At 37.4% G+C, this 12,203-nt stretch overlaps 1 long non-coding RNA gene across 1 annotated transcript in view; it reads right to left on the bottom strand.

The window, feature by feature from the left end:
• Positions 1 to 11,462: 11,462 nt before the first annotated feature.
• LOC121397716 overlaps positions 11,463 to 12,203 on the bottom strand; it is a 37,428-nt gene continuing 36,687 nt past the window's right edge. Inside the window, exon 2 of the long non-coding RNA XR_005963854.1 lies at positions 11,463 to 11,840. This is a non-coding gene — a long non-coding RNA (uncharacterized LOC121397716). The remainder of the gene's footprint in view (positions 11,841 to 12,203) is intronic.

Genomic DNA, 12,203 nt, shown 5'->3' with positions numbered 1-12,203 from the left:
AACAGGTCTCTGTGATGGGAATATTAGGGGTTTCTGTGTTATGTGGGCCTCTTTGGTTTGGAAGCTGGAGTTCCCCTTTAAGGGTCTGACTACTGCTTGGTGTGCTTCTATGTGTTCCGCCACACTTTGCTACATAAACTTCATCTTTGTTACAACTTTAGACTCAATCAGGGGGATGTAATAAAAGTCGCAAAGAGCAAAACAATTCGCACCAATAAGACTAAAAATCCACATCTCGCAATTAATATTGTTCCTTAAACTGTTATTGCATTTCGAATTTTAATTGCGCATTGCGAATTTTAATTGCGCACTCATTGAAGGTTGAAGGTGTCGTAATCTTTTGGAGCAAACATAACGACTTTTTCAGTAAGAAGTTTTATTACATTGACTGCGCATTGGCGCAAACTATAAAATTCGCAAACGGAAGTGGTCTCTAAACAGTTTCCAGGCTCGCAAAAGCTATATTAAATTCGCACAAAGCAAAATTTGTTCGAGCAAAGGCATAACTTTTCGCATTGCGAATAGTTTTTCCGTTAGCAATTTTTATTACATTCCCCCGATGAAGTCTTGATCATTTTTTTCTGGGGATCAGCATTATTCTATGTCTCTGTTGGTACAGATCCTAACCTATAGTTTTATAAACTGCAACACATTTTTTTAGCGTTGTCTTGAGAGGATTCCATACTAATGTATACGTTTTTATTTAGAAGAACATTCTAGCTTTGCAGTTGTAGTTCCCAAGATGATACCAATGCAAGGAGTGCTTAAAGGAGAACTATCGCAAAATGTAAATTTAATATAAGCTTCACCATACTTAAATAAGAAACTTTTTAAATATAATCAATTAAAAAGTCTGCATCATCAAGATTGCTCCAACTGCGCATGCACCGATACGGCATGTACTTACCGAAGATTACCAAAGAGTAGGCATGGGCGAATTTGACCCGTTTAGTTTTGCCAAAAATTCACTGCCGGCGAAATGTTGCCGACGCCCATTAAAGTCTATGGGCGTCAAAAATTTTTTGTCGCGCAACGAATTTTTTTTGACGCACTACACCATACAAGTCTAAAAAATTCACCCATCCCCACCATAGAGAAGAAATTGGCACCCATGAACTCCGCTGAACAGAATCTGTACCGAGGGGTAAGTGAAGAGTTAGGGGCATTTGCCCGGGGTAGCAGCTAGGCTGGGGGGGGAGGAGGGGGGGTCTACGTAGGGTAGGGGGTAGGGCTTTTTTTACTTTAGGGTTGAATTCTCCTTTCATTCTGTCTTCATGCAGCAGTTGGGTGTCAGATATTCATTGACAGTTAGATCCAATATATCTTAAACGGAGAGCTTCCATTCCTAGCAGATGAATTAGAGCTCAACTGACTTCAGTACAAAATCTAACAAAATAAATGCCTTTTGAACAAATTCTGCATGTAGAGAGACAGGTCTCTCTGGTGATTTTAATAGAGTGAGCTCTAATATATCTTCTAGGCAAAAGGAGCCCCCTATAAAATATTTTGGCTCTAATTGTCAATGATAATCTGACCCAACTCTTGAATGAAAGAATGAAGAGAAACAGATGCTGAGAGAGATAGTGAAGATAAACTTGATTATTTCAGAAATTATACAGAATTTTTCATTGATTGTATTTAGAAAGTTTCTTATTTCAGTACGAGGAAGCTTATATTAAATTTTTCATTTTCGAAATAGTTCCCCTTTAAAGTGCTAATCGCTTCTGTCCTTGTATAAAGGACATTTGGATAATTTCTCATTTCAAGTTCTCCATAACCTACTTCAGCTTTGCCAAGATGATGGCTGATCACCGGAAAAGAGGTCACATATTAAATATAATTATTCCAAATTTGCCATAACTTTTCAGGTTCCGTGAATGTATGAAATTTGCCTTTCACGTCTGAAAATGTTGTTGCATTTTATCATATGATTTAAATGCCATGTTGTATGTTTTACCTTGGAGGATTGACGTTGGAGATTCTATCTTGGTTCTCATGGTTATGTACAATCTCAATCCACAAAGCCAACATCTGTTTTGTTGGTACACATGTACTATGAAGGGTCTGTATATCAAACCATTTGGTTTCATACACACTGAAGGATGAAAAAAAAAACCCTTAAAAAGAACCTGTCTACTGAAACACGAAATTATAAATGAGTCCAATTAAAAGAAAGCTTATTTTCAAGAAGTGTCTGGCTTCTTGCACAGATAGCAGGTGAGCTATGATCCACCGAAAAGTGCTTTAGGGAATTTTGCCAGTAAATAGGGTCAGCGGGAAAATAATGACTTCATAGTTGAATTTGTGAAGATTCCCCTTCTTGACTCATTTAATGCTCTTCTCTGATGCTAGCATACAAAACTAATATTTCAAGTTCAGTTACAAAAGTACCACAACCTGTATGAGGCCAGAGAAGAGTATTCTCAGATTACAATAGTCGGCTACAGAGAGAGGGTAAACAAACCACACCTAGTACAATACATTGGTTTTTATGGAGAAAAATAAAGGTACACAGATCTTGGTGTTCCAGCACACAGACAGTTAACTGTGCAGAAATGAAAGTATATATATATATATATATATAGGTAATGAAACTTAGGGTGGTGGCACATGTAGAGTTCCGGGGAGAATTGTCGCCCAGCGACAAATCTCCTCTTCTTTGGGCGACTAATCTCCCTGAAATGCCTTCCCATCGATTTGCCGGGGGGATGGCACTTGGATCGCTTTGGTTTTCAGAAGTCGCCCGAAGTTTACTTGTGAGGCAGCTTCGGAAAAACAAAGCGATCCGAGTGACATTCCGCTGGAAATTCACATTCTAGCTGGCGGGAAGGAATTTCGGGGAGAAGAAGATGCTACGTGTGCCACCACCCTTTAACGTTCTAACACTCTAAGGGGCATATTTATCAAGGGTCGAATTTTGAATTGAAAAAACGTCAAATTCGAATTCAAAAAGACCAACAAAAAAAACTTTGATTTTTCAAAGTCCACCAATTTACTCCAAATAGGTTCTAGGAGGTCCCCCATAGGCTAAAACAGCAATTCGGCAATTTTTTTCAAAATTCGAATCGAATTTGGACTATTCCCTAGTCAAAGTACACAAAAATTCAAATTTTTTTCATTCGAAAACTCACCTCAACCTTTGATAAATCTGCCTGTAATAGTTAAAAAAAAAAAAATGTTGAATGCGCTATATAAGAGAAGTTTCGGCACCTGCTGGTTGGGATTTACCGGTTATGCTTTCCTTTTGGTAGGGCTCTGTAAGTAGGCAATTCTGCTGCACAACCAACATCTTGGAGACTCCACCTGGATTCCTCTGCATGCATTTCCCTATGGGAGTATCTTACCAACTGATCTGGTAGTCCAATAAGACACACTTATTATATATATATATATATATATATATATATATATATATATATATATATATATATATATATATATATATATATATATATATATATATATATATATATATATATTTATGCATAAACCTGGGTGCTAGACTGAGAAGTATGTAGACAAAATGCAGGGATTGACAGCATGGAAAAACATCAAGTCAATATAATTCAAATGAAAGTGGAGATTAATTGGTGATCCAACGTTTCGGCTCCGCACCTGTTGCTTACAATTTCATTTTGAGGTATAATTTTCCTTTAAATTTGTAACTGCTCCAAGGCAAATGCTTTCACCAAGGACATCATTATTAAATATACTATGTACCCTGTGGGCACTGATAAAATGCAACCAGAATTGCTTGCTTATCGTAATTAGTTTAAGGGGCAGATTTATCAAGGGTCGAATTTCGAAGTAAAAAATACTTCGAAATTCACCCATCGAATTCAAATACTTCGAATATAGAATCTGAACTTTTTTCATCAAACTTGGGTATTCTGCGGTCGAAGTAAAATCATTCGATCATTCGATCGAACGATTAAATCCTTCTAATCAAACGATTTTATCGTACGAACAAACGATTTTACTTCGACTTCAAAAAACTTAGAAAAGTGCTGTAGAAGGTCCCCATAGGCTAACATAGCACTTCGGCAGGTTTAATTTGGGGAAGTATTGAAGTCGAAGTTTTTTAAAGAGACAGTACTTCGATTATCGAATGGTCGAATATTCAAACTATTTTACTTCGAATCGAATTCAAAGTCGTAGTATCCTATTCGATGGTCGAAGTATCCAAAAAAATACTTTGAATTTCGGATTTTTTTACTTCGAAAATTCCCTCGAATTCACTTTGACCCTTGATAAATCTGCCCCTAAAAGTCATACTACACATGGTCAGTACTTCTTCGCTGTCTCTTTTTGTGTCTAATCTCTCCACATTTCCAGATGGGGTAGTAGACTGGAATCGGACACCAGCTTGCCATCTGCTAAAAGAAGCCTGAAATAAAAGGTTCTATTGTTCTGTAATTAAGAACAGATACAATGTGCTTGCCAAAGCCAAGTAAATACTATTAAATGTACTCTTTGAAGTATTCAAGTGTTGTGACCACAGCCAGATGGTAATCGTATCATCAGATACGGCATAGGTCAAGTTGAAGTTCAAGGTAGAAGTGAAAAACACACAATCAGTCGTTGCTCAACTAAGGTTTAAATGGTTATTATGATTATGTTGGAAAAATATATAATCAATGACTATAAAGATTGATTATAACTTACAACCTGTCTTTAATGTCTTTGGCAATGTTCAGCACCCTGTTGTTGGAAAATTATAAAAAATCAAATAGATTTCATTAACATGTTGCCGTGTTTTCGAAACAAGTTAATATTAAGGGGCAGATTTATCAAGGGTCGAATCGAAAATTGAAATTTTTAAATTCAAATTTCGAGTTTATTTTAGGGGCAGATTTATCAAAGGTCGAGGTGAATTTTCGAATGAAAAAAAATCGAATTTCAAGCTATGTTTTGTGTACTTCGACTAGGGAATAGTCCAAATTCGATTTGAATTTGAAAAAAATTCAAAAATTGGAATATCGAAATTTATCATGTACTGTCTCTTTAAAAATTCAACTTCGACCATTTGCCATCTAAAACCTGCCGAATAGCTGTTTTAGCCTATGGGGGACCTCCTAGAATCTATTTGGAGTCAATTGGTGGACTTTTTATAAATAGAAAGGTTTTTTTTTTTTTTAGGAAAAACTTTGAATCTAATTCGATCAAATGTGTTATTCCTTCGATTCGAATCAACCTATACGGTCGAAAACTAACCTATTTGACCAAAAAAAAACTTTCGACTTAATTTAGGTTGGAATTTCGAAGTTTTTTCAATTCGAAATTTGACCCTTGATAAATATGCCCCTTAGTGTAATTTTGACTAGGGAATAGTCCAAATTCGATTTGAGTTTAAAAAAAATTAGAATTTCAAAATGTATCATGTATTGTCCCTTTAAGAATTTGAATTCGACTATTCACCATCTAAAACCTGCCGCATTGGCGTTTTAGCTGATGGGGGGACCTCCTACAATAAAATTGGAGTTGTGTGGTGGACTTTTTTTAAAAAAAAGTTTAAAAATGTGGTTTTATTTTTTTGGTGAAAAAACTTGAATCAAATTTGCAGGTTGATCCTATTCACCTGAATAAATTTTGATTGGTGTTTTTTTTTGAGTTTATGGGAATTATTATAACTCCTATAAACTCTAAATTTGACCCTTGATAAATATGCCCCTAAGCTTTTGTAAGTTGGAGGGTTTCTTCTATTGTACCATTAAGATTAAAAATGCCAGTGAGTTAAAGTAATGAAAGGTGGAACATTTATTACTGGTCTAGTAACTCATAAAACCCAATCAGCAGGTAGCATTTACTGGTCAATTAACAGTCAAACAATACAGTGGTGAATGAATTGAACCAGAAGCACAAAGCAGATTGCGAATAAATTTGTGAATCTCCCGCAAAAATTAGCAGGTGAAAATTAGCCGGGTAAATTTTCGCTATTTGCAATTTTTTCGTGAAAATGTTCGAATTGCTTGAATTTTTTGTGAAAACCTTTGAATTGCTTGATTTAAGTGAAACGTTCGAATTGCTCGAATTTTTAGTGAAACCGTTACAATTTTTTTGCGAACTTTCCAATTTCACGATTTTTCGTGAATTTTACCCCGTTTTGCGAATTTTATGGGAATTTCGCGAATGTTTGGGGAAACTCGAGAATTTTTTGCCAAAGCGCAATGGGAGAAATTCGCCCATTACTACTCACTGATCCTCTGTGCTGCTACGTGATACCGCCCCCGAAGCGTGATAAAGCCAAGCAAAGTATTTTCATCCACGGAGCACCAGCCGGATTAAAAGCATTATTTTATTGAAAAATTTTAAAAATATTGAAGCACACCATGGTTAACATTCTTGACGCGTTTCGTGGTCACAGCCACTTTTTCAAAAGCAGTGTTTCAATGCATCCACGTCACTATTTAAAATGAACAAAGCCACATCCCCTTGAAAACATTAACCTTTAAACCAATTTGTAAAAGTATTGACTTGCATTACTATATGTGAGGCACATTGTATCAAAAAAATAAATAGATAAAGAAACGTCAAAGTTCTTACAATATTACGGGGCAGATTTACATAGGGTCAAATATCGAGGGTTAATTAACCCTCGATATTAGACTGCCAAAGTTAAATCCTTCGACTTCGAAGGATTTGAATCCATCCATCGATCGAACGATTTTTCTTCGATCAAAAAAAGCTTACAAAGCCTATGGGGACCTTCCCCATAGGCTAACATTGAGGTTCGGTAGGTTTTAGATGGCGAAGTAGGGGGTCGAAGTTTTTTTTAAAGAGACAGTACTTCGATTATCAAATGGTCGAATAGTTGAACGATTTTTAGTTTGAATCGTTTGATTCAAAGTCGTAGTGGAAGGTCGAATTCGATATATGAAGGAGCCAAAAAAAACATTCGAAATTCGAACTTTTTTTAATTCTATTCCTTCACTCGAACTAAGTAAATGTGCCCCTACATCTCACGTGGATTAAAGAGCAGGAGGAGTTCCGGGGTCTGATAATATATTTACAAATTATTGAAAAAATTCATTAGGATGATTTATAGAAAGAAATGTCAAAATACACCCTGGCATTGCAAGTTTACAGAGGCCTATACGGCACACAGTTAGCTTCTTTGGCCAGAATATCCAGAACTCCAGTCTGAGCCTGTTTCTCTACTCTACTGCCATTCTTTTGCTTATTTTCTTTTTTGCTTATTTTCCTTTTTTTCCACTTCTTTTCTTCAATTTTTTTCAACTTAAATATTTATGTTTACTTTATCGCACCATGCGCTCGTGCTGATAATAAAATGATTGTGGATCTGGCAAATGAAAACTAAAATTTATCTGAGGAATAAACAAATAAATACAATTCAATACAGATCTAATATATTTTATTATATTATAACCCGGAGAAGAGTGGGAGGCAAAAGAACTACCTTCTGCAGAATGTTTGCTGGAGCAGGGCCGCCAGTCGCAGTTGCAGCTTGAAGTAGATTGCTTCTTCTGATTCTGAAAAGTGACTGACAAATCTGCTTCCGAACAGGGTCTGCACCTGCTGAGATTTTGCCATTTTTACAGGCTGTTTTGTACAATCGGAGTAGGGTTTTTTTTTGCCCTCTTGATACATATACATATATATTCAGGGGAAATTTCAGCCTACTCGTGGTGTAATAGCTAGGCTACTGCAATTTATTTGACCCCCAAGTCAGAAAACTTCTAGTCTTCTCCTGCTGATTTAAAGATTAACGCAGACTCTACCTGATCTGTTCTTTGTCTCACTGGAGACCTGTCCATCCTGCTCACTGCTGAGCCTCGTCCCACATAACAAGCAGGAGACAACTCTCAACCCAACACCTCCCTCCACTTTCACATCCCATTTTCCTCCCACTCTCTCTTGGCAGTGGCAGAAGTGATTGTACCACAGGGCTGGCATCCTCTGCTCACAGTTCTCAGAACACAAGCTTTGGGTACAGTTTTAATTAGAAAATTATTTGTTCCAGGTCTGTAAAGACCAGATTATAATGTCATGTCATTTTTGTCATTTGGGAAAGACAATTGGGGCAAATTCACTAACCTCCGAAAATTCGCCAGCGACTGCTTCGCTCACAGCGCAACGCTACGCCAGGTGTAGATTCGCCAAGGCAACTCTAATTCACTAAAATCCAAAGTTGCGTCCATGTAGTCCTACCCTTACTCTACCTTGATAAGGATGTGTTTACTATTACATAATCACTTACAAATGGTGTGCATCTACACAACAGATAATACACAGCCATTGCATCTCACTTAGAGGTTGTACTTAGAAATATATATGTAGATATAACGTGTAAGGAAGAATAACAATAAGATATAGGGGCAGATTTACTAAAGGGCGAAGTGACTAACGTTAGCAAAAATTCGCCATTTTGTTACTTCGCCGATTTACTGGTGCAGGCGTAACTTCGCTATCGAAGGAGATAGACTCTAGCGGTAATTCGCTTGTATATTTTTTGAGGAAGTCCTATCTGATCTATTGCACTTCGCCTGGTCTGAGGTGGCGAAGGCAAGTCTGCCGCAAGGGGTAATGTTCATTAAAATCCGCATCGTGAATTTGCGTAGTTACATCCATTCGCCAAAGCGCAACTTTGCCTGGCGTTAGAGTGCCAATTAGCGCTACAGTCTATCTCCTTCGCGAAGTCCCGAAATGACGTCATGCTGGCGAATTTTCACCAGCGTTATTCACTTCACCCTTTAGTAAATTTGCCCCCAGACCAGTATCCCTAAGGACTCTCAGCTGGACCCCACATGTGATATTTGATACCCAATAAATATACAACTTCCATGAAATGAAACATAAGCAGTTTAATGATATGGCACTTGCATGGGTCTCTTGCATTAGAATGTTTTATTGTTTTTTAAATGATACTTTTGTCATTGTGCAGCACATTGTTAACATTTCCGGTGGAAACCTCTTTGTAACCCTTCATACAGACACTTTCATTTTTAACTCTGATCATTGTTCACGGGGTCCCGGTCTCTCGTCTTTTTGCCTGGAGTCTTTGTAATTGAGTGTCAATTTGTCATTGTCACTGTAGTCATGTCACTTGACTCCAACGCAAATCATGACAAGCAGATGAGAGGTTTTGGTAATCTTAATTCAAAGAAGTGATGGAGGAAAAACTCATTTTATTCTTATATAATTTGTATGTTCCGAGTGCAGCGCTCTTGGTATAAAACGCCCCTTAAGATCATTCTTTTCCCCAGAAGGTTTTTACCTTTTTCCCATGTAATTATTTATTTTTCGTAAAATTAGGCTTTCCGTGGTAACAACATGCATTTTCAATTAAGCGGTGTAACCTTAAAATATAAGAAACGCGTTAATACACTCTTTGGTAGGGTATTAAACTAGATTAACTACTTCTAATTAGCTGTCTAATACAATGTGTCAAGCAACGTGTGCTTCTTTTAACTTGAGGTCAGAAAAATCAACATTTATCCCAACTTTGCTTAAGTATATTGAATTGTCTAATGCTCAATATTAATTGAGAAGCTCGGGGTTTTTATAAAGCACTGGTGAGTGAGTTGTAATTTAAACAAGCGCTGCCTATTAAAGAGCAAATGATTACTTGCTAACTCTTATCTGTCTCGTTACCAGGTGGGTGAGCGATGTGATGTTGGGCTAAAGAAACCGAGAAATAACAATGAAGGCAGCTGGCGGTATGTTCTAACTTAGGCCACACACAAAAAAAATTACTTTTTTAAATGTTTAATTTTACCCACACATTTTGCAAACATAGGAACGAAAATCAGTCAACATAATGTCATAGTTAACCCCGTTACTGCCAGCAGCTTATTTTATACCCATGCTGTATGTTGTGGGTGGTTATATCAAAAAGAAACCTGGAAATACAGATTGTAGCTTGGATCTCTCCTCTATTCCACCGCAGCCCTTCCTAATCTATCTGTTCTATCAGATTTACTAAAGGGCGAATTGTTGCCAGCGACCGCTTCTCACACTTCGCCAGGCGAAAATTTGTTACCACTGCACTAATCCACTAAAATGCGAAGTTGCATCCTGGGCGCCGAACGCTGGTGACTTTTCGCCAGGGATATTTCTTCAGTGCAAGCATTTCATAGGGAAGATTCGCTAGCGTTCATTTATGCCTGGACAAAAAATCGCTAGTGATCTTACGCTTAGGTCTAGGGATGCACTAAATCCAGGATTCGGCTTTTTTCAGCAGGATTCAGATTCAGCTGAATCCTTATGTCCGGCCGAACCGAATCCTAATTTGTATATGCAAATTAGGGGCGGAGAGGGAAAATGCATGACTTTATGTCACAAAACAAGGAAGTAAAAAATGTTTTTCCCTTCCCACTCCTAATTTGCATATGCATATCAGGATTTGGTTCAGTATTCGGCCGAATCCTTCGTGAAGGCCGAATCCAAAATAGTGGATTTGGTGCATCCCTACTTAGGTTAATTTGTATAGGGCGGGTACATTAAAGTTGTATGGACGTCTTTATTAGTGACCACTTGAAGTGACCACTTTTTATTACAAATGTCCAAGGAAACTTAAATAAAGACAAAAGAGATCATATAATGCCCTAAACATGAACACGCTGTAAAATAAATGTTCTATGGCCCTCAAATGTCTGGGAAAAATGTTAACCCAAAAAAGTTAGGACTTTTGCTGGCAATCCCGCTTAAAAAAGGAAAATTCGCCAGCGTTTTTTCAACTTTAATGCATTTTCAGCAGACAGGATATGATGTAAGTGACATAAGATTGAGGACGTTTCGCTTCGCCGAAAAATTTGTGAATTTCCTGCGAAATTTGCAAAATGGCGAAAAATTTGCGAAACGGCGCTGGCGTCCCGTTTTTGACACATTTTTTTTTATGCCTGTGAATTTTCGCTGGCGAATTTTCGCTGCGGTTTTGCGAACTTATTTGCCGCCAGTAAATCGCCCATCACTACTTGTGTATAATAATAAATAAAGTACCCCTTGTTGGAACATATGAGGATATTAGAAGTAACCTTGTAGTTCCATGACCACTCAGTGACTTATAGTAGCCTTATATTTTACAATAGGGGGTAGTTTATTTACTATATAATATACAGTCTCTGGTGTCTCCCTGACACCCTTATTACAGCCAGCAAATGATAAACTACATATGACATAATCACAGGCTAGCTGATAAGTGAGGATGCTTTGAGCTGGAGTTCAGTGAAAAGCTTGACATCCCTGCCCTATTGTAACACGGCTTGTATTCATCCCAGTTATTCCAAGTACCTTTACTGCTTAATGGAAATAAATCTTGGAATTTGTTTTTACTGCACACAGTTACTTGGGACAAGTAAATATGTTATAATTACGATAATGTTGTCCTAACGTTGCACTCAATGCCCTACCTCTATTTAGAAGGGACTTTAAATGACGCTAATTGCTTTTACGTGGTCTAAATTCCATCTGTTGTGGCGCAGTTTACTCGGTGCTAGAGTGCATTCATTTTATACATCAGTTTAATGGTATATTAAGCAGGGAACATTGAGTTTAGCAGACTGGAGACAAAAGAGGGTGTTGGAAGAAATGAACAGATTACAGCAGATCACAGACTATGCTGTCTATAAAACAGATCCCCCCTGGTAACGATTTAGCGCTCATTAAGGCTACTTCCACTCTGTCCAAAACTTTCATTTCTCCTTGTAAAGGTTTGAATAAAAGCTTATTGTCTCTGCATGCACTTGTGAGATTTCAGACTGTCCATAATTATTCTTGTTCATCCATTAGACTGTAACCCTTTCATAACCCCTCGGTGTTTGTATACAGAACATCATATGGGAAGCTTCCTTTCTCCATGGCCACATCTGGACGGTGTTTGCCTGAAACAGCAATAAGGTGAATAAGGTTAGCATTTGCAGCATTTCAGCTTATTCCTGCATAATATCTCTAATATATCTCTGACCAACGCAAAGTAAATCTTTTCTGTTACATTAATATTGTAATAGACTAGGAGATAAAGAGTTAATCCCCCCCGAGGGAATAAACCTGTACATTTCTGCAGTTCCTTTACATTGCATTGATGTCATGTCATGTGCTGGACAGTCTATAGTATTTTAAATTGAAAAAAAAAACATACTGAATAAGTGATAGAATCAGGATCAATTTCCAGGGTTTTAAAGCATGGAAACAGATATTTCCCAACATCGAATTGAACGGATACTCATACAATGTGCTTGTCTGAT

Source organism: Xenopus laevis, chromosome 8S (assembly GCF_017654675.1).
Source record: "Xenopus laevis strain J_2021 chromosome 8S, Xenopus_laevis_v10.1, whole genome shotgun sequence".
In the NCBI taxonomy this organism is placed as follows: domain Eukaryota; kingdom Metazoa; phylum Chordata; class Amphibia; order Anura; family Pipidae; genus Xenopus; species Xenopus laevis.
Note: the sequence above shows the minus strand (reverse complement) of the source record. Positions and strands in the feature narration are given on the sequence as shown.